The sequence below is a fragment of the Nomascus leucogenys genome, chromosome 3, assembly GCF_006542625.1.
Source record: "Nomascus leucogenys isolate Asia chromosome 3, Asia_NLE_v1, whole genome shotgun sequence".
In the NCBI taxonomy this organism is placed as follows: domain Eukaryota; kingdom Metazoa; phylum Chordata; class Mammalia; order Primates; family Hylobatidae; genus Nomascus; species Nomascus leucogenys.
This window is the reverse complement of record NC_044383.1, coordinates 39,409,652-39,432,716: the sequence shown is the minus strand read 5'-3', so window position 1 is coordinate 39,432,716 and position 23,065 is coordinate 39,409,652. Positions and strand designations below refer to the sequence as shown.

General features: G+C 40.3%; 1 protein-coding gene and 1 non-coding gene across 5 annotated transcripts in view; one reads left to right on the top strand and one right to left on the bottom strand.

The window, feature by feature from the left end:
• Positions 1-23,065, top strand: part of PLCE1 (phospholipase C epsilon 1) — a 345,535-nt gene that overhangs the window by 152,015 nt on the left and 170,455 nt on the right. The window lies entirely within an intron of this gene.
• Positions 11,340-11,442, bottom strand: LOC115834492. Its single transcript, XR_004029442.1, has one exon. It is a non-coding gene; the product is annotated as a U6 spliceosomal RNA (small nuclear RNA).

Genomic DNA, 23,065 nt, shown 5'->3' with positions numbered 1-23,065 from the left:
CCCACATACCTGCTGCCCCCTTGCCCTAGAGACCTCCAGTGATTTTGAGGAAATGATATCCTTCCATTCTTTGATGTAGACACCTATGAGGGTAGTTGGGAGTCTTCCCACTGATGGTTACATATGCATAGCACAGTCAATCAAACGGGAAAAGAAGCAGCTCCTGTTAGCTGATGGGCCAAGTAAAACACATTTCACTCTGCCAAAGAAGCCATTGATTGGACACAGGCAGAGAAGTGGTCAAATCAATGGTAACTAAGAGAAGAGGGGCTGGAAGAGTGTCTGGGCAGAAGTAATCATATGTGCAAAGGCCCAGTGGCAGCAGAGAGTATGGCAAGTTTGAAGTCTGGGTGGAGAGTGGTGAGCTGGAGGGTTTCTTATGCCAATAAAGTCTGGAGAAGTTGGAATGACAAGCACTAACAGGTATTGGGCACTCACTGTGACAAGTGTTTTTAAAGTGTTATCTAATTTAAGCCTCATATTTTTGCCTATGAAAAATAGAGAGAGGCAAAACAGAGAGAGGCAAAACAAACTGCCAGATAACACAGGCTCTTGTTAAGGGCTCTAGAAGCAATGGGAAGCCATCAGAGGGTTTTAAGCAGAAGTAGTGACACAATAAGACTTACATTTCAAAAGGATGATTCTCATCAAAATAAAGTAGGGATGCCCCCACGGGCTCCACCCCTTCCAGCCCTCATTTTACCCCAAATTAAAATATTTACATTTGAAACGGTCATGGAAATTGAACTTGAAAATAAATGATTATTCTGAAATAAAGACCGAGATGGTGTTAGCTGAAATGCTCTTTAATTGTTTTGAGGAGTTGGGAAAAGGAATAATGGCTAGTAACCCAGCTCTCTCTACTTCCTGGGAACTGTATTTCAAGACGTTGGACTTAGAAGGAAGCTTATGGGGTAGACTACAAAGGGGAATTGAAGACCTGTCCCCTCCAGGCCCAGGTGGACTGTTAATGCTCCCTCTACCCCATGCCATACTCACTGATGTCTATGAGTCGTAGCAGTGTTTTACTTATACCGCAGGAACACAAATTCCTTCTTCATGGGCCAAATCCAAGCCATGTGTGTTTTTCTTTGACAGTTGCAGTACTTTAAAAAATTGGGAATCTTGCATTAAAATGTTCTGGCTTCTCTGGCAACACTGGGCCACTATTCTCCCTTGGCCCGTGGGCTGACAGTGACCCATACTAACCCCCACAAGATGAGACACACCAGCTCTTTACTACACACCTGGCCCCACCTCCAGGTGGTGTCCCACTCAGCTCTAGCCTCATTTCCTTTACCTGCTTGGTCCTGCAGGCATCTCCATTTTGGACCCTGGAGTTGTATTCTGAGATTCACACAAGCTTTGGGGCACTTCAGTTCAAGGATTTAGGAGGCTGAACTGGGAGTTGGGACAAAAGGGAGAAGAGCTGTAAACACAGACAGGTCATCTGTGAACAACCTTCTGGTTGGGTTCTTCCTGGGAGATACAGGAAGCATTCCAAGCAGGGAAAGCAAGTGAGATAGTGCCAGGGTGAGAATGTGTGCAGCAACTGTGAGACAATGAAGAAATGATGCAATGGACATAGTGAGAGGTAGGGTTCATTTGGTAGCTGTGGTTACAGTTTGGAGAATGAGGTGAAAATTTGAACCTAAAGCATTAGAGAGCCATTGCAGACCCTTAAGCAGGTTGAATTTTGAATAGTGGCACATTAGGACCAACAGCCTGGAGGCACCCTCTATAGGAAGGAGAGTGGCACTTACAAACCTGAATGCTTTTCCCTGGATTAGGAATTGGGTGCACTGAAAATAGAGGGCCAGAAGCCAGCATGGGCCCACTTAGCTTTCATTGGCACGAGACACTGGTTACAGTAAAAGGACTAGTCTTGAAAATTTAGCATCACCGGGAGAAAAATCAAATGCAATAAAAATTAGACTCAGTTAAGAATGGAGGAATTTTTACTATGACACAGCACCATTGTAAAAAATCTCCCGCCTCGTGCCAAGGGGTCGGTGCTGCTAAACTCCTCCCCTGAGTCAGTGCATTTGAGTGCTCTCAGTGCAGTCGGCACAGCCAGAGCAGCTGGGTGCAAGGCTTTCTCCAGGCTTACATAAAGTATAGGTCTTGACCAAATGTGGAAAACCTTTAGGGACATGAAAACCATTAGGGATCCGTAGCCATGACTTGAACCAAGCAGAATAAACAAACTCCTGCCCAAATTGGAACTCACTGGACGCCTTTCAGAGTTATCCAAGGGGAAAGGCTGGAGGCCTCAAGGGTCTTCGAGTGGGTTAATGTCTTGTTTCGGCTGCCTAGCTCAAGTCTGATGTGGCTTTATCTGTGCTTTCCTATGTTCTTTTCTCAAATGTCTTAACGCCTCAGTGGCAAATCCACAAATGGATTGTGTTTTGAACCTATAATGTATACCATACTATATTTTCCCTGCTAATGGTATAGTAAAGCCCAAGTTAGACCTTTTGTTACAAAAGATTCAGGAACTGGGCTGGAAAGATTCCAGGTAGCATTCACATTTTCCATGGACAGGGCCTTGGTAAGTTCTCAACCTTATTTCTATTTTCAATATCCTTTGTCACTCTTTCCAGCCTCACAATCTAGTTTTCTACACGCATAATGTAGAGAAACGCTGTGTCTCTCTCCCCCAACAGTTAAGTGGCATCATTTTCACTCTTTTTATCCCAGTTTTTTTTTTCAAGTTGAGGAGGCAGGGTCAGGCGTGGTGGCTTATGCCTGTAATACCAGCACTTTGGGAGGCTGAGGCAGGCAGATCATCTGAGGTCAGGAGTGTGAGAATAGCCTGGCCAACTTGGGGAAACTCTGTCTCTACTAAAACTACAAAAATCAGCCGGGTATTGTGGCAGGCGCCTGTAATCCCAGCTACTCAGGAGGCTGAGGCAGGAGAATCACTTGAACCCAGGAGGTGGAGGTTGCAGTGAGCCAAGATGGTGCCACTGCACTCCAGCCTAGGCAACAGAGGGAGACCTTGCCTCGAAAGAAAGAAAGAGAGAGAAAGAGAGAGAGAGAGAGAAAGAAAGAGAGAGGAAAGAAAGAAAGAAAGAAAGAAAGAAAGAAAGAAAGAAAGAAAGAAAGAAAGAAAGAAAGAAAGAGGAAAGAAAGAAAAAGAAAGAAAGAAAGAGAAAAAAGAAGGAAAGAGGAGGCAGATTAGAGAATTATGAATGTTCATTCATCCAATAAATAGTCAATTGAGTGCCTGCTGTGGACTGGATGCTATGCTAGGCACTATATTGTGACAGTGGAGGGGGCTGGATTGAAGAAGAATGAAACAATACCCTAGTTCCCTGATATTCACAATGTGTTAAAGATGGAGATGGGCATAGAGATGGGAAACCAAAGCACAGAGCAGCTAAGAACCAAGCCCTAGATGGTCACAAATCCATATCTCACAGAAGCGTGATCTGAACTATCATGGAGCTCTTACCCTGCCTCTAGTCTACCTGTAGGAAATATAATAGAACGTAGCACAATATAGGAAACATTTGCAGAATGCCTGCCACCCCTGTTCTAGCTAGGGATGAAAACAATGAAATAAGCACTGTTCTTAATTCTAGGAGTTGATTTAGATTAACAAAGAGACAGACATGAACCAGTGGTTACATTGCAGCATGATACACAAAAGGCAAAAATTGGTGATTAAGAATGTGGAGTTTGATGACCTAAGTCCCAGATCAACCATATAGAAACTGCATGATCTGGGGCAAGTTACTTAACTCTTCTCTTCTAAGTTTCATCATCTTATCTGTAAAACAGGACAATGCAGACACTTGCCTCAGGTAATTATAATGGGTTAAAAAGTAAATTAATGAATATAAAGTGATTAGAACACTGTCCAAAAAAAGTGGAGATGGAGCAAAGAAGGCACTCAGAAATGGCAAGAACAAAGGCTTAGCTGCAGGATGGGGGCTGGAGGGGTCAGGTTTGGCAGGAGCGGGGAACATACAGGGGGCCTTGAGAAATGGAACTGGAATGGGCATCCTGGTTTGCAGGTGCATTGGGCCCTAGGTCAGGGCAAATCTTGGGAGGATAGGGATCCAGGACAGCAGCTACTCCCAGCTCTTGCTTTCAAGGTTCATTTCTTCCATTCACACCTGGCCTTTATCACTATTCAAAGTTGTACCGGCCACAATCAGTTCTCACCTGCCCTGGAAGTTCTCTCTGGTCTTCCTCCCTAGTTCAGTTGGATCATGCATGGGCAAATAAATCCCTTTTCTCCTTCTCTAGCTCAACAATGAGAAAGTTGGAATTTTTTAATGCAAAATTTTCCTTTCCAAGGAAAAGAGAGAAAGGATGGAAGGAAGAGAGGGTAGGAAAACGGACTATAGGAAGTGGAAGGAAAGGGAAAAGGAAGGAAAGGATATACAGACACACAGAAACACAGAAACAGATATGTTCAGCAAAGCGTAGACGTCATACCTCATTTATCAAAAGTGGGTCACAGATCAGCTTTGCCAATGGATTCCACTTGTAGGACCTCCAGTGCTTATTCTCTTCCTTGCTTCTACCCTGAATGTCTGGACTTCGAGAGATTAAACTAGTTGTCTGAGAAGAGTTGGCTGCCATGGCTGCCATGTCTATGCCAGAACTTTCTAACCTCTCACACAGCACCCCAGATCTTTAATCCCCTTGTCCCTGTTCATTCCACTCTACCTTGACACTGGTTACAGTAAAAGGACTAGTCTTGAAGATTTAGCATCACTGGGAGAAAAATGAAATGTAATGAAAATTAGAGTCAGTTAAGAATGGAGGCATTTTTACTACGACACAGCACCATTGTAAAAAATCTACCCCCCGTGTGCCAAGGGGTCCATGCTGCTAAACTCCTCAGTCAGTGCATTTGAGTGCTCTTGGCACAGTCGGCCTAGCCAGAGCAGCCCAGAAGGTGGCTTCAAAAGCTTGGTGTGGTCAGTTCACAGAGGCTACTTGAATCAGTCTTTGACCCTTGACTGATCTGAGCCAATCAAGTTCACAGAAAACTGACTTCTAACCCAAATACCATTTCTCAATTTCTGAGAGCTACATGCAGCTCAGTTGCTGCAAGTAATAAAAACAACAGCAATAATAACTGCCTTTTATTGAATCAGGCACTACATGTCATAAACTTTTCTAAGTGCTTTACCAACATCGACCCTCTTGCAACTAAAAGTGTGGTCCCAGAACCATCAGAATCTCAAGCCTCACCTGAGACTTCGGGTCAGAAACTGCATTTTTTAAAATAAAATTCCCAGATAAAAACCTGGGTTCTAGTTCTGGCAATACAACCTTAATCTTTTCTCCTCTGCCTTCTGTCTTTGAGTCCCTTGGTCTCATTCAGTTTCAAGGTCAACTTTAAAATCTCCCAATTCCCTTCCATCGAGAAAATGTTTGATTCTCTTTGGCACCCAGAGTCCATATTCAACAACAATAAAACCCACTCAGATTGACCAGAAGGAAGTTCTGGTTGATGATTGTTCCTTCAGAGACAGCAGGGGCTGGGAAGTCGGGTCCCTTCAGGTGAAGAGATTACAGAATAATTAGATATGATTCACCAGCTGTCTCAAAGTAGTATCTTCTTGTATTTTTTATATTTATATCTGTAACTGGAGACAAAAAGGAAATTGCCCTGAAAGAAATAACTGGCCAGTAAGTAATTAGGACCCCAATGGAGTGAATGAGCCATGTGTCTTATGTGTATAAATGACCTATTTACCCACGTTGCTAACTTTCATGTGCTTATAAACAAGTAGATGTTAACACACTCCCCGTGTATATGACAACCTCCGTGGAGGTCATGTGGAAACACGTGGGCCTTCCACTACGGCCCCCCCGCTGTGCTGAGTGTTGTATGCATGTGTTCTGTACTTCTCAAAACAACCTGGCAAGGTAGAATTATAATCCTCATTTCAAAGATGAGAAAACTGAGACTTAGAGGCTAAGTTGATGCCCCTACAAATTTCAATTATTTAAGAAGGAGACTGGGGAGAGAGAAGATAGCTGGTGACTTCAGACCCTTTGTTGTCCTGAACCCCAAACTTTCCTGACTCAGTCTGCAAGCCCAAGGCCCTGTGGTTAGGCTTAGTAGGTTCCCTTGTTTTAGCAGGCTGTTTGAAGAAGATGTAGTGATCCCAATCCACTTCCACTCAGAGGCACACCAAAGTATTTGTTCCAGCCACACAGGATACTTTACCTGTGAGGAGTTTAGGGAAATTCATTTCCACTATCTTATCTGTGAAGAGTTTAGGGAAATTGATATTCTGCTGTATCATCTCCTATCTTCCATGGTGTTTTGCAGTCCTTCTAGCTGGGAGTTCACGGGAGGTTGACCAGATGGCCTGCTGTTCTGAGTGATTAATTAGAGGGTTAAGCATCTAGGGAGTATCTAAGCAAGGATTTGAACTTGAGTACATCCCACTTCAGAGCCCATGCCTCTGAGCACTCTCCTTTATATGATATGGAGCCCTGGGGAGGCCTCAGGTTGGAAGAAGCATCTGCAGTGAGTGAAGGTGCCCAGGACTCTCAGGCCTGCAGCCCTGATTTGCACAGTGAGAGCTGGCAGCAGTCCCATGGGCATGGGGGTTCACAGATGCCAGGTTCTGGCAGTCTGAGCTGTCCATGGTCAGCTGTGGAGGCCAACACCTCCTTTGTCTATACTGCTCAGTCTCTCCAGAGAGAGGCCAGCAGCTGTTCTTCCATGTCCTATAACTGTTTTATACCAAATCAGAAAGAAACTGACCTCAGGAAGGAAATTTGAGGTCTCCCCCGGACCTGTATAACTCATGTGCATTTTCTTTACATGTCTCATTGGGCTGGCCTCAATCCTCCCACCTCCCACTGCCATCATGGAAATCATCTCTCACAAGGCCAAACAGCCCATCTAATCCTCTAGACTTTGGCCTATAGTGGGTTCCATAAGGACTCCCCTTGGTCTTTCACAGCATAGGACAATCAGGAGCTTGTTGCAAATACTCACTTGGGTGGAAGGCAAGGGAAAGCAATGAGAATATACACAAAGGGACCAATTCTCAAAACAACTGGTGGGCAAATGGACGCAAACTTAGCCCAAGACATGAAAGAATAACAAATACCTCCAAGATTTTGGTCCTGGGGAAATGAAGGTTGTGCTATAAAAAGAACATGAAAAGTTAGATCCAGTTTGGATATCTTGACTTTGAGATGCTGGGACATTCAAGTAGACTGCCAACAGAAGCATTAGGATTTTATTGGGGCGAGAGGTCAAAACCAGAGTCACACATTTATAAGCCATCTGCTTAACTGTGATGGTTACAGCTTGAGGTGAGCTTTCTTAGGATGAGACAGTGGTGTGCAAAGGACTGAGAACTGTAAGTTCAGGCTGAAAGGCTGCAAGGGGGGGCAGAAATGAGCACCATGGCTGGAAAGTTAAGAAGAAAGCCACAATAAGGTAGTGTCCTGAGCCAAGACTCAAAGAAGGTCCTTGGGTTTGGGCTTAAAGTTGTAGTTTCCCAAGCCCCCTCCACAAAACAACGAGACTCCGTCTCAAAAAAAAAAAAAAAAACTCTGTGGTGATTTTAATGCACCCAGTCATAATATCCCAAAATGAATCACTAGACACTTTGGCATAGTCATTTTTTTCCTATTAGAAGTAGGTTTGACTGGCTAGCCATATAAAGAAGAATGGAACTGGACCCCCTACCTCTCACCATATACAAAAATTAACTCAAGATGGATTAAAGACTTAAATGTAAGACCTCAAACTATAAAAGTCCTAGAAGAAAACCTAGGAAAAACCCTCCAGATGTTGGCCTAGGCAAAAAATTTATGACTAAGTCCTCAAAAGCAAATGCAACGGAAACAAAAATAGACAAATAGGACTTAATTAAACTAAAGAGCTTTTGGACAACAGAAGTGGGTTTGACTTTGTCAATAAAGGTTTTCTACTTAAATCATCAAACGTAGCTTAAAAAATTGTTAACTGCATAGTTAAATATAAAACAGTTCCTATACAACCTTGTTTATTGCTAGATTAGATGCATTGCATAGGTGGAATCCACACAGTAAGTATACAATGAGTACTAAATGTGTAATAGCATTTGGTCAACAAGTGGAATGCTGCAAATCTATGACCTTCTAGGTTTTGGTCCCATTTCAGTTGAAAAGGGAAAATAAACAATTATGAGTTCCCTCGTAAATTAAACCCTGGTACCCAAACTGCAACAAATGGTTAAAAGCCTGGGCTTTGGAGTCACCTGCATGTGATTCAGAATTCTGGCCTCAGTAGTTAACTACCTGTGAATATTTGGACAAGTTACTTAACATCTCTGAGTTTCCTCATCTATAAAATGGAATACTAATTGTACATCAGCCACGGAGTTGCTGATAGAACTGAATAAGATACCTAAATAAAATTTTTCAAGTAATATGCTTAGATAGCTAAGCAGCACATTCTGTAAATGTTAGCAAGTAATGTTATCAGTATCATTACTACTGCTTCCTTTTATATGGGAAAAAAAATTCCAAGTCCCTATGTGTTTTTCTCGTTAACTTAAGTGACTTTGCCTACCCAAAGTCTGGTACAGGTTATTCTGCAATAGTGTGTTCAAAATCAGAAATATCATGCACTGGTTTTAAGTCACAGAGCTATTTTAATTGATACTTGTATCATCAAAGGTTGAAAATGTGATTATAATAACAAACAACAACAAAAGGTGCATGTTCAATATTACTTTCAAAATATATATAGATTTTCTTTCTTTAAAATAAATATAATTTTTAAAAATATCAGATTGTTTATGATATGAAGTCATGGTTACAGTCACATTGCAGTTTACCATCTGTTCTTGTCCAAACTACAGGTCCAAGTTAGAGCCAGAATTGCAAAACGACAGTAAATGTCTGTTGGTCTTGTACAAAGCTCTTCTCAGTTAGACCATACTTAAACATGTAATATATTCATATAAAAATGAATGTAGAGTTAAACATGAAAATCAATCAATGCAATATATCATATTAATATAACAATGGACAAAAACCACACGGGCATCTCAATAGACATAGAAAAAGCATTTCACAAAATCCAACATCTTTTTATGAAAAAAACACTTAACAAAATAGAAATAGAAAGGAACTTCCGCAACCTGATAAAGTGCATCTATGCAAAACCCACAGCTAACATCACGCATGCTGACGAAAGACTAAAAACTTTCCACCTAAGATGAAGAACCAAAAAGATGTGCTGTCAGTTCTAGCCAGGGCAGTTAGGCAACAAAAATAAATAAAAGGCAACCAGATAGAAAAAGAAGAAGTAAGACTATTTCTATTATCAGATGATGTACTCATATATAGAAAATCCTAAGGAATTCACTAAAACACTATTAGAATTAATAAATGAGTTCAGCAAGGTTGCAGCGTACAAGATCTGTTGTATTTCTATAAACCAGCCATTAACAATCCAAAAATGAAATCAAGAAAAAAATCCATTTATAGTAGTATGAAAACGAAGCAAATACTTAGGAATAAATTTAACAAAAAAAATGCAAGACTTATATATTGAAAACTACAAGATACTGTTGAAAGAAATTGTTAAAGACCTAAACGAATGGAAAGACATCCTGTATTCATGAAATGGAAGATTTAGCATTGTTCAAATGGCAATATCTTCACAAAGCAATCTGTAGATTAAGTACAATCTCTATAGAATTCAACCTGTCTTTTTTGCAGAAATGAATAGGGAACCCAGAATAGCCAAAATAATTTTTTAAAAGATTTCTCATTTCAAAACTTACTACAGAGCTATAGTAACCAAAATGTTGTGATACAGGCATAAAGACAGACATAAAGACCAATGGAATAGAACACAGAGTCCAAAAATAAACCCTAACATATATGGTCAAATAATTTTCAACAAAGATGCCAAAACCATTCAATGGGGATGGAACAAGCCTTCCAGTAAATGGTGCTGGGGAAACTGGATATCCATATGCCAAACAATGAAGTTGGACCCTTACCTTCCACCATGTATAAAAGCTAACTCAAAATGAATCAAAGACCTACACAGAACACCTAGAACTATAAAACTCATAGAAAATGTAGAGGAAAAGCTTCACAACATTGGGTCTGGCAATGATTTCTTGGATATATATCAAAGGTACAGGTAACAAACAAAAAAAAATAGATAAATTGGAATTAAAAAACTTTTCTGCATCAAAGGACACTATCAACAGAGTAAAAAGGCAACCTACGGAATGGGAGAAAATATTTGCAAATCATATATATAATAAGAGATTAATAGCCAGAATATATAGAGAACTAAAATTCAACAACAGAGAACCCAACAACACAATTCAAAAATGGGCAAAGGACTTGAATCGATGTTTCTCTAAAGAATATGTACAAATGGCCAATAAACACATGAAAAGATGCACAACATCATTAGTCATTAGGAATATTAACATCAAAACCATAAAGTACAGGACGGGCATGGTGACTCACGCCTGTAATCACAACGCTTTAGGAGGCCAAGGTGGGAAGATTGCTTGAGGCCAGGAGTTCAAGCCCAGCCTAGTCAATGTGGCAAGACCCCTGTCTCTATTTTAAATATATATATATATATATATATATATTTAAAACTATAAGGTACCACTTCACCCACTAGGATAGATAATTGGGGAAAAAAACAAAGTAAGAAAGAAAACTAGTGTTGACAAGGATGTGGGGAAATTGAAGCCCTAAGCATTGCTGGTGGGAACTTAAATTGGTACAACCCCTGTAGGAAACAATTGGAATGTCCTCCAAATGCTAAACATAGGAGTTACCATATGATCCAACAATCCACTGCTAGTTATATGCCCAAGAGAAGTGAAAACATGCATTCACACAAAAATTTTATCCAAATGCTCATAACAACATTAGTCATAACAGCCAAAAAATGTAAACAAACCAAATGTCCAAGAACTGATGAATAAACAAAATGTGGTATATACATACAATGGAATATTATTCAGTTATTAAAAAGAAATGAAATATTTATACATATTACAACATTGATAAACCTTGAAATCATTATGCTAAGTGAAAGAAGCCAGACACAAAAGGCCACATATTCTATGATCCCATTATATGAAATGTCCAGCATGGGCAAATCGTTAGGGACAGAAGGTAGACTAGTAGTTGTCAGGGCCTGGGTGAGAGGGACTGGGGGAGTGGAGTGATGGCCAACATATACAGAGTTACATGTTTTAGGAGGTGATGTACGTGTTCTGAAATTGATTATGGTGATAGTTACACAACTCTGTGAATATACTAAAAACCACTGAATTGTACACTTTATTTTTTTTTGTTCTTGTTTTTTAAAAAATACAGAATGCTTCCCAAATGTATATGTCATCCTTGCGCAGGTGCCATGCTAATCTTCTCTGTGTCATTCCAATTTTAGTATATATGCTGCTGAAGCACAAATTGTATACTTTAAACTGTACAGTTTAGAAAGTTAAAAGAGAGAGAGAGAGAGAGAGAGAGACAGGGTCTCACTCTGTTGCCCAGGCTGGAGTGTGGTGGCGCAATCATAGCTCACTGCAGTCTCAAACTCCTGGGCTGAGGTGCCCCTCCCACCTCAGCCTCTCAAAGTGCTGGAATTATAGATGTGAGCTACTGTGCCCAGTCTAGAAAATAAATGTTACGGTATGTGAATTATATCTCAGTTTAAAAAAAGAATGGACATAAATAGCTCAGCAATGTTTTAGCATGAAAGAATTTAACTCAGAATGTTCTGACATCTTGATAGGGTGTGATAATAATGCCACAGTGGAAGGGATGTGAATATTAACAGAAAAAAAAACTGTTTCCTCTATACTCACAACACTTCTGACACCAAATGTGTGGGGTTTTCCATACCAACAATGTATTCTCCATCTCTCCTGACACCAACTGGGTGTCTTATAATGCAATTCTGACATTTTCCACCTGGAGCTAGCATCAGACACCACGGGTTAAGTAGGGGCTCAGTGCCACAGGATTGGTCCCACTTCAGACACCAATCACAAGTCCTGGGCCTTTGGTATTTCTGACCAAATTGGCTACAAACTGGGGGTCTTCATGACTCTCTTCTGAGTTTTGATCATTTGCTCTAATGGGCTCACAGAACTCAGGGAAACACTTTACTTACTTTACCAGTTTATGATAAAGGATGCAAATGAACAGCCAGATGAAGAGGTGCATAGAGCAATGTGTGGGGAAGGAAGTGTGGAGGTTCCATACCCTCTCTGGGTGACCACCTTCCCAGCACCTCCTTGTGTTCATTCACCCGGAAGCTCTGCGTACCCCATAGGTGAGGAATTTTTATTGAGGCTTCATCACTTCAGCATGATTAATTTAGTCAGTCTTCAATTCCTTTCCCCTCCCCAGAGGATGGTGAGTGGGGCTTAAAATTCCAAGCTTGTAATCATGCCTTGGTTTTTCTGGTGCCCAGCCCTCATCTTGAAGCTATTCAGGAGCCCACCAAGAGTTACCTCATTAGAACAAAAGGCACTCCTATCACTAGGAAACTCCAAGGGATTTAGGACCATATATTAGAAAAAAAGATGCTCCTAGAGTTTTAGGAGCCCTGTGTCAGGAACTGGGAGCAGAGACCAAATATATATATTTTTTTATTACGTCACACATATTCTTTTCATAGAGGGAAGAGCTGACGAGTTAAGAACAGCCTTTTATTGGTGTTTTGGGGGGCGGGGTCTTTTTTAAATTGGGGGATTCAGTAGTACAGTGTGTGGCAAGATGATACAGACATTTCTTTTTGTATGAGTAAGTGAGGTATCACTTGGGATCTTAAAAAATATTTTCTTTTTATTATGGTGGGCACCACACCAAAGCGTGCAAGTTGCAGGTTATAAAAACAAAGCAAAAGTTTCCATAGCCTGAAATGGTTGGAAATATGACTGAGTCTCCTCGTTGAGCTTCTAAGATGAAAGGCCCCAGAATTCCCTCTTCCTCTTGCAAATGTTGAATTAATGATGATAATAAGATGGCTGACTATTGAGGGCTGAATGTGTAGTAAACATGTACATGCTTTTTCTTGTTTTAATTTCCCCATCATCACTGTGACATACCCATAGTTGTTTAGAACATACCCAAGGTCATGAAGCAAGTCAGCAACTGAGCTGGGCTGCGATCACACATACATGTGAGCCCCAAGATCCCACTCTACTTCTACTCTGGGGGAGCTGCCCCCAGGAGCTTATAGCACCTGAGATCCTAACCACACCAGTAAGGGAGGCAGTAGAGTATGGAGGCAGTGCCCTAGACTGGAAGTCAAGGTCCCTGAGTTCTGGTCCACCTTTGCCACTAATCAGCTCTGTGACCTTGGGCAAGAAGCTTGGGCAAGAAGTTCAGAGGCATGGTTTTCTGATGTGTAAAGTGTGGAAAATTCATCCCAGCTATCCCTGTAGTTCCTTCCAACTCAGGCATTCAGCCCGAGTCCTGCCTCATTCACCCTCTGATTTGTATGTTGAGACTAAAAGGAAGAAAACCTTCGAGTCAGTGTAGGCTGGCGATTTCAAGATGCTGGACTTTGGTGTTGGACCAATGTGGCACTGGTTCCATTATTTATCTCAGTGTGATGTTGAGCAAGTTCTTTAATTGTGTCCCCATCTGCTAATGGGAATAATAACAGCGTGGGGTGCTGTGCTGTCTACATAGAGTGGTTGTGAGTATTGAGTGAGATCTTGGTAGACAGCTTTAATGCAATTCCTGGCACATTGTAAGTACTGGGATGTTATATTATTTTATGTTAAATAATATTATAATTTATTTATGATGATGATTGTTGATTGTTATAAAACAGAGGCACAGAATCCTTTCAGAATAATTAGTGTAGTTTCAATGGCTCACCCAGGTCAGACTTTGGAGCTCAGATTGCCTGATTACGCTGAATTTTGAAACCATTCCATATCTAGAAGGTCAGCCATACCTCAGGACTATGCTGCTGGGTAAGAGGGCATCAGATTGTCACCAAAAACACTCCAGAGTTCCCCTTTTGTAAACTTCGAGTCAGTAATGCCATCTTCCCCTATATGAGACAACACACTATTACAACTTACCACATGAATTTTGACTCAAATATTCTTTTTTACCCAATGTAATCAGAAATAGATGAATGATCAGTGACAGAGACTAATAAAAGAGTTAATTAATGTGCTATGAAAAGAACAGATGAGAAAATACTGCTCCCTGGAAATTTCCCAATGCGGGTAGGGAATTTTTCTCTTTCAATGTTATTTAACATAATAAGCACAGATAAAGTTATATTTACAAGATTGTTTATCACAGTGTTATTGTAATGGTAAGTATAACTTTATCTGTGTTATACAAATCTATATGGTATTATATATTTGTAAATATAAAGAGCCATCGAAAATCTAATATTACAAGAATAGCCTCAGAGTTGGGGGAAAAGTGCACTATAGCGTTTTTTTAAGTTAGAAAAAAATGTGTTCCCTGATCCTAATTTTGTGAATATTGTGTGTGTTTATGGAAAAATATGAAATGTAACAACAAAAACATTAGCAGAGATTACCTCTGGGTATGAGATTATTATTTTAAATTTTCTTCTTCTTTTTTTTTTTTTTTTTTTTGAGATGGAGTTTTGCTCTTGTTGCCCAGGCTGGAGTGCAATGGCGTGATCTCAGCTCACTGCAACCTCCGCCTCCCGGGTTCAAGCGATTCTTCCGCCTCAGCCTCCCACAAATTTTCTTCTTTATACTTTATATTTTCTACGTTTTCACAGTGAGCATGTTTCTTTGGAACTGTAGCAAAAGTTGTTTTTTTCATTAATGGAGATTCTGTCAACTTTTTTCTTTTTGCTCTAAGGCTGTTCTATCTGGTAGATTGTTTCATCTGAATATGTCTTAACACCCAGTCTGAATATATTGGGTTTTTTTTCTCTTTTAAGTACTGACTTAGAAGTAATATGCTTCATTGATTTTGTGAGCTCATCTTTTTCATGTAATGTTCAGGACAAGACAGACACATTTGTTGCAAGAATGATTTTGTTACTTTGAAAACCAATAACAGATAATAGGATAAAATAACCAATTAACTAAACTTTTTCTAAACCCATCACTTCCCTGTTGAAAGCAATTTTCAGCTCTTCCTGAGATTTAGTGTATTTAAGTCAGCTCTGAATCTTCTATAAGAAGAAATCAATGTTCTTCTCTCTCTGTCTTATTTTATATAATTAGAATTGTACCACTAAAGGACTATTAAATGTGCAATTGAGAATCTAATACTTAAAACAAGTCTACAAAGTTAATTCAAAGCAAAGGAAAATGGATAGAGTTGATAGAATAAGTTTTTCCTACTTCTCTAATTGTAACTTTTTTTTTATACTTTAAGTTTTAGGGTACATGTGCACAACGTGCACGTTTGTTACATATGTATACATGTGCCATTTTGGTGTGCTGCACCCATTAACTCATCATTTAACATTAGGTATATCTCCTAATGCTGTCCCTCCCTCCTCCCCCCACCCCACAACAGGCCCCAGTGTGTGATGTTCCCCTTCCTGTGTCCATGTGTTCTCATTGTTCAATTCCCACCTATGAGTGAGAACACGCAGTGTTTGGTTTTTTGTCCTTGCGATAGTTTGCTGAGAATGATGGTTTCCAGTTTCATCCATGTCCCTACAAAGGACATGAACTCATCATTTTTTATGGCTGCATAGTATTCCATGGTGTATATGTGCCACATTTTCTCAATCCAGTCTATCATTGTTGGACATTTGGCTTGGTTCCAAGTCTTTGCTATTGTGAATAGTGCCGCAATAAACATACGTGTGCATGTGTCTTTATAGCAGCATGATTTATAATCCTTTGGGTATATACCCAGTAATGGGATGGCTGGGTCAAATGGTATTTCTAGTTCTAGATCCCTGAGGAATCACCACACTGACTTCCACAATGGTTGAACTAGTTTATAGTCCCACCAACAGTGTAAAAGTATTCCTATTTCTCCACATCCTCTCCAGCACCTGTTATTTCCTGACTTTTTAATGATCGCCATTCTAACGGTGTGAGATGGTATCTCATTATGGTTTTGATTTGCATTTATCTGATGGCTAGTGATGGTGAGCATTTTTTCTGTGTTTTTTGACTGCATAAATGTCTTCTTTTGAGAAGTGTCTGTTCATATCCTTCGCCCACTTTTTGATAGGGTTGTTTTTTTCTTGTAAATTTGTTTGAGTTCATTGTAGATACTGGATATTAGCCCTCTGTCAGATGAGTAGATTGCAAAACTTTTCTCCCATCCTGTAGGTTGCCTGTTCACTCTGATTGTAGTTTCTTTTGCTGTGCAGAAACTCTTTAGTTTAATTAGATCCCATTTGTCAATTTTGGCTTTTGTTGCCATTGCTTTTGGTGTTTTAGACATGAAGTCTTTGCCCATGCCTATGTCCTGAATGGTATTGCCTAGGTTTTCTTCTAGGGTTTTTATGGTTTTAGGTCTCACATTTAAGTCTTTAATCCATCTTGAATTAATTTTTGTATAAGGTGTAAGGAAGGGATCCAGTTTCAGCTTTCTACATATGGCTAGCCAGTTTTCCCAGCACCATTTATTAAATAGGGAATCCTTTCCCCGTTTCTTGTTTTTGCCAGGTTTGTCAAAGATCAGATAGTTGTAGATATGTGGAGTTATTTCTGAGGGCTCTGCTCTGTTCCATTGGTCTATATCTCTTTTGGTACCAGTACCATGCTGTTTTGGTTACTGTAGCCTTGTAGTATAGTTTGAAGTCAGGTAGCGTGATGCCTCCAGCTTTGTTCTTTTGGATTAGGATTGACTTGGCCATGTGGGCTCTTTTTTGGTTCCATATGAACTTTAAAGTAGTTTTTTCCAATTCTGTGAAGAAAGTCATTGGTAGCTTGATGGGGATGGCATTGCATCTATAAATTACCTTGGGCAGTATGGCCATTTTCACGATATTGATTCTTCCTACCCATGAGCATGGAATGTTCTTCCATTTGTTTGTATCCTCTTTTATTTCATTGAGCAGTGGTTTGTAGTTCTCCTTGAAGAGGTCCTTCACATCCCTTGGAAGTTAGATTCCTAGGTATTTTATTCTCTTTGAAGCAATTGTGAATGGGAGTTCACTCATGATTTGGCTCACTGTTTGTCTGTGATTGGTGTATAAGAATGCTTGTGATTTTTGCACATTGATTTTGTATCCTGAGACTTTGCTGAAGTTGCTTCTCAGCTTAAGGAGATTTGGGGCTGAGATGATGGGGTTTTCTCGATATACAATCATGTCATCTGCAAACAGGGACAATTTGACTTCCTCTTTTCCTAATTGAATACCCTTTATTTCCTTCTCCTGCCTGATTGCCCTGGCCAGAACTTCCAGCACTATGGTGAATAGGAGTGGTGAGAGAGGGCATCCCTGTCTTGTGCCAGTTTTCAAAGGGAATGCTTCCAGTTTTTGCCCATTCAGTATGACATTGGCTGTGGGTTTGTCATAGATAACTCTTATTATTTTGAGATACGTCCTATCAATACCTAATTTATTGAGAGTTTTAAGTATGAAGCGTTGTTGAATTTTGTCAAAGGCCTTTTCTGCACATCTATTGAGAAAATCATGTGGTTTTTGTCGTTGGTTCTGTTTATATGCTGGATTATGTTTATTGATTTTTGTATGTTGAACCATCCTTGCTTCCCAGGGTTGAAGCCCACTTGGTCATGCTGGATAAGCTTTTTGATGTGTTGCTGGATTCGGTTTGCCAGTATTTTATTGAGGGTTTTTGCATCGATGTTCATCAAGGATATTGGTCTAAAATTCTCTTTTTTTGTTGCATCTCTGCCAGGCTTTGATATCAGGATGATGCTAGCCTCGTAAAATGAGTTAGGGAGGATTCCCTCTTTTTCTATTGATTGCAATAGTTTCAGAAGGAATGGTACCAGCTCCTCCTTGTACCTCTGGTAGAATTCAGCTGTGAATCCATCTGGTCCTGGACTTTTTTTGTTGGTAAGCTATTAATTATTGCCTCAATTTCAGAGCCTGTTATTGGTGTATTCAGAGATTCAACTTCTTCCTGGTTTAGTCTTGGGAGGGTGTATGTGTCCAGGAATTTATCCATTTCTTCTAGATTTTCTAGTCTATTTGTGTAGAGGTGTTTATTGTATTCTCTGGTGGTAGTTTGTATTTCTGTGGGATCGGTGGTGATATCCCCTTTATCATTTTTTATTGTGTCTATTTGATTCTTCTCTCCTTTCTTCTTTATTAGTCTTGCTAGCAGTCTATCAATTTTGTTGATCTTTTCAAAAAACCAGCTCCTGGATTCATTGATTTTTTGAAGGGTTTTTGTGTCTCTATGTCTTTCAGTTCTGCTCTGATCTTAGCTATTTCTTGCCTTCTGCTAGCTTCTGAATGTGTTTGCTCTTCCTTCTCTAGTTCTTTTAATTGTGATGTTAGGGTGTCAATTTTAGATCTTTCCTGCTTTCTCTTGTGGGCATTTAGTGCTATAAATTTCCCTCTACATACTACTTTGAATGTGTCCCAGAGACGCTGGTATGTTGTGTCTTTGTTCTCGTTGGTTTCAAAGAAAATTTTTATTTCTGCCTTCATTTTGTTATGTACCCAGTAGTAATTAGGAGCAGGTCAGTTTCCATGTAGTTGAGTGGTTTTGAGTGAGTTTCTTAATCCTGAGTTCTAGTTTGGTTGCACTGTGGTCTGAGAGACAGTTTGTTATAATTTCTGTTCTTTTACATTTGCTGAGGAGTGCTTTACTTCCAACTATGTGGTCAATTTTGGAATAGGTGTGGTGCTGAAAAGAATGTATATTCTGTTGATTTGGGGTGGAGAGTTCTGTAGATGTCTATTAGGTCCGCTTGGTACAGAGCTGAGTTCAATTCCTGGATATCCTTGTTAACTTTCTGTCTCATGGATCTGTCTAACGTTGACAGTGGGGTGTTAAAGTCTCCCATTATTATTGTGTGGGAGTCTAAGTCTCTTTGTAGGTCTCTAAGGACTTGCTTTATGAATCCGGGTGCTCCTGTATTATGTGTGTATATATTCAGGATAGTTAGCTCTCCTCGTTGAATTGATCCCTTTACCATTATGTAATGGCCTTCTTTGTCTCTTTTGATCTTTGTTGGTTTAAAGTCTGTTTAGTCAGAGATTAGGATTGCAACCCCTGCCTTTTTTTGTTTTCCATTTGCTTGGTAGATCTTCCTCCATCCCTTTGTTTTGAGCCTATGTGTGTCTCTGCACATGACATGGGTGTCCCAAATACAACACACTGATGGGTCTTGACTCTTTCTCCAATTTGCCAGTCTGTGTCTTTTAACTGGAACATTTAGCCCATTTACATTTAAGGTTAATATTGTTATGTGTGAATTTCATCCTATCATTATGATGTTAGCTGGTTATTTTGCTCATTAGTTGATGCAGTTTCTTCCTAGCCTCGATGGTCTTTACAATTTGGCATGTTTTTGCAGTGGTTGGTACCGGTTGTTCCTTTCCATGTTTAGTGCTTCCTTCAGGAGCTCTTTTAGGGCAGGCCTGGTGGTGACAAAATCTCTCAGTATTTGCTTATCTGTAAAGTATTTTATTACTCCTTCACTTATGAAGCTTAGTTTGGCTGGATATGAAATTCTGGGTTGAAAATTCTTTTCTTTAAGAATGTTAAATATTGGCCCCTACTCCCTTCTTGCTTGTAGAGTTTCTGCTGAGAGATCAGCTGTTAGTCTGATGCGCTTCCCTTTGTGGGTAACCCGACCTTTCTCTCTGGCTGCCTTTAACATTTTTTCCTTCATTTCAACTTTGGTGAATCTGACAATTATGTGTCTTGGAGTTGCTCTTCTCAAGGAGCATCTTTGTGGCATTCTCTGTATTTCCTGAATTTGAATGTTGGCCTGCCTTGCTAGGTTGGGGAAGTTCTCCTGGATAATATCCTGCAGAGTGTTTTCCAACTTGGTTCCATTTTCCCCGTCACTTTCAGGTACACCAATCAGACGTAGATTTGGTCTTTTCACATAGTCCCATATTTCTTGGAGGCTTTGTTCATTTCTTTTTATTCTTTTTCCTCTAAACTTCTCTTCTCACTTCATTTCATCCATTTGATCTTCCATCACTGATACCCTTTCTTCCAGTTGATCGCATCGGCTACTGAGGCTTCTGCATTCATCACGTAGTTCTCGTGCCGTGGTTTTCAGCTTCATCAGGTCCTTTAAGGACTTCTCTGCATTGGTTATTCTAGTTAGCCATTCGTCTAATCCTTTTTCAAGGTTTTTAACTTCTTTGCCATGGGTTTGAACTTCCTCCTTTAGCTTGGAGTAGTTTGATCATCTGAAGCCTTCTTCTCTCAACTCGTCAAAGTCATTATCCATCCAGCTTTGTTCTGTTGCTGGTGAGGAGCTGTGTTCCTTTGGAGGAGGAGAGGTGCTCTGATTTTTAGAATTTTCAGTTTTTCTGCTCTGTTTTTTCCCCATCTTTGTGGTTTTATCTACCTTTGGTCTTTGATGATGGTGACGTACAGATGGGGTTTTGGTGCGGATGTCCTTTCTGTTTGTTAGTTTTCCTTCTAACTGTTAGAAGGAAATAGCTGGGATTACAGGTGCCCACCACCCCGCCTGGCTACTTTTTGTATTTTTAGCAGAGACGGGATTTCACCATGTTGGCAAGGCTGGTCTCCAACACCTGACATCAGGTAATCCACCCTCCTTGGCCTCCCAAAGTGCTGGGATTACAGGTGTGAGCCACCGTGCCTGGCTCATTTTGATCTATTTTCAAAAGTACTGTTATATGTGCATTACAAAAAGGTTGAGCAAAACAGAACTGTGTAAGATATACACTATTATTTGGTGTGCCCTGGACAGATATGCAACATACCTAAATTTTAAAAATTATTTTTTGCCTCAATAGGATAATATTCCATTGTTCTCAACTTGCTTTTTTGTCCTAAATTTTTTGTGAAATAAATTCAGTTTCAGTACATATAAATTTACCTCACTTGGTCTATATTTTTGCAAGAGTTTCTGTTGGGTAATATCCTAGAAGTAAGATTTCTAGTACAAAGAATACACATGTTTAAAATTTTATTTTGCCTCCCAAGAAAGCTTGTGCCCATTTCACCACCCCTCACATGGAATGGGAATGAAAGATAAAGTTTCTGAAACATAGGTACATGGAGATTCTCCCCGGTTTTGATAGGATATAATTTAAAATCACGATCAGAAGGTTGCTCAGCTGGCTTGGGGAGGAGATGCCTTCTAAAGTCAGAATCCTGTAAGGTATTCCTGCCTAACTCTTCAACTCCATTCTCTACCCAGAAGAGAAAAAAGGTGTGTGTGTGTGTGTGTGTGTGTGTGTGTGTGTAGAAATATGTCGCCTCTGCAAAGGATCCCTCAAAATGCTGAGTGTAACAAAGGGCAGATTTTTGGAGTCAGAGCTGCAATTAAATTTCAGCCCTGTCTCTCAATAGCAGGATATCTTTAAGCAAAATGTTTAACATTTCTGACCTGTGTTTTATCATCTGTAGCAAGGGGATAATCACACCACCTTACAGGGTTCACTGTGAGAATTAAATGTGTTACTTAACACAAAAGGCTAATAAATGGTGAGGACTAAGAGCTCAATTAATGGCTACCATTGAGACCTGAGAAAGGGTGATTATGACCAAGCCACGGGCACCTTGGAGCGTAAAGTTTTGCCCACTTTTGCAGAAAAACATGAGACAATCACTAACAGTCCAGTTAAGATATGCTTTGTGGGCCAGGCACAGTGGCTCACACCTGTAATCCTAACACTTTGGGAGGCTGAGGCAGGTGGATCACCTGAGGGCAGGGGTTCAAGACCAGCCTGGCCAACATGGCGAAACCCTGTCTCTACGAAAAAATACAAATATTAGCTGGGCATGGTGACACATGCCTGTAATCCCAGCTACTTGAGAGGCTGAGGCTGGAGAATCACTTGAATCCGGGAGGCAGAGGTTCATGCCACTGCACTCCAGCCTGGGTGACATAGCAAGACTTCATCTCAAAAAAAAAAAAAAAAAAAAAAAAAAAAAGATATGCTATGTAACACTACACCTTCCCCACCTACATGCAGGAACCCGCTTTGATTTTCACCATAACAATTTTATCACCTTCTCATATGCATCATTACTCATTTACTATGCTTATTGTTTATGTCCTTTCCTAGGGTGTTCCATATGAACAAAACTTTATTCTTGTTCACTAAATTTCAACATCATCAGGGTAGCTGAAAACAAAGCCTAGCACATAGTAGGCACTCTTAATGAATGAATTTCTCCTCAACATTTCTTAAACCCATTCAGAAGTATTGGCAGCTAATAATGCCAGCCCTTGGACACTGAGCACGCCCAAAATAACCGAGGCTCAGCTTGGGGTAACACAGAGTACTGGGCCAGGAGCCAGAACCTTCAGGTTCTCTCTTGGCTTTTGCCAGTTCTAGGGCTGACCACTCACAAGCTGGATTCTTGGGCAATTCGTGTAACGACTGAACTCAAGTTTTGTAAAAAAACTAAAATTAGCAATGGCTACCTGTCATGACTCCCTTATATTATGCAGGGATTCTGTGAGATTATCTTATAAACTCTGGATTTTCATCTGAGGCATAGCAAGAAAAAATGCTTTTACTTTTCATGGGGACCAAAAAGCAAAAAATAAATAAAAGAAAGAAAGAAATGGGAAATGGCAGGTTTTGCTGGACTCTAGCCCAAGCCCAAGACTCTTAGGTGGGATCAGAATCTGAACAAATTTTTAGAAACTACTAACCCTGGGGGAAGGGGTTCCCCAAAGGCACTGTACCCCAAGGCATTAGGTGGAAAATGCTCATCAAATTTAAAGGCTTATCCCTTGGCCCTACCTAGTATTTCTGGGCTATGCAATTTACGGATAGCTTCTGGGAATGGCAGCTTATAGTTGAGGTCAGAAGCTGGCTATCACCCGGAAGGACAGAGAGGAGAGGGGAGGGGAAGGGAAGGGAGAGCTCTGTGTGGTGGCAAGAGGGCTCTATAGGGATGCTCCAGCTTCTCAGAGCAGCATCCCTCAAGCTAAGACTTGGCCTGGGATTCCC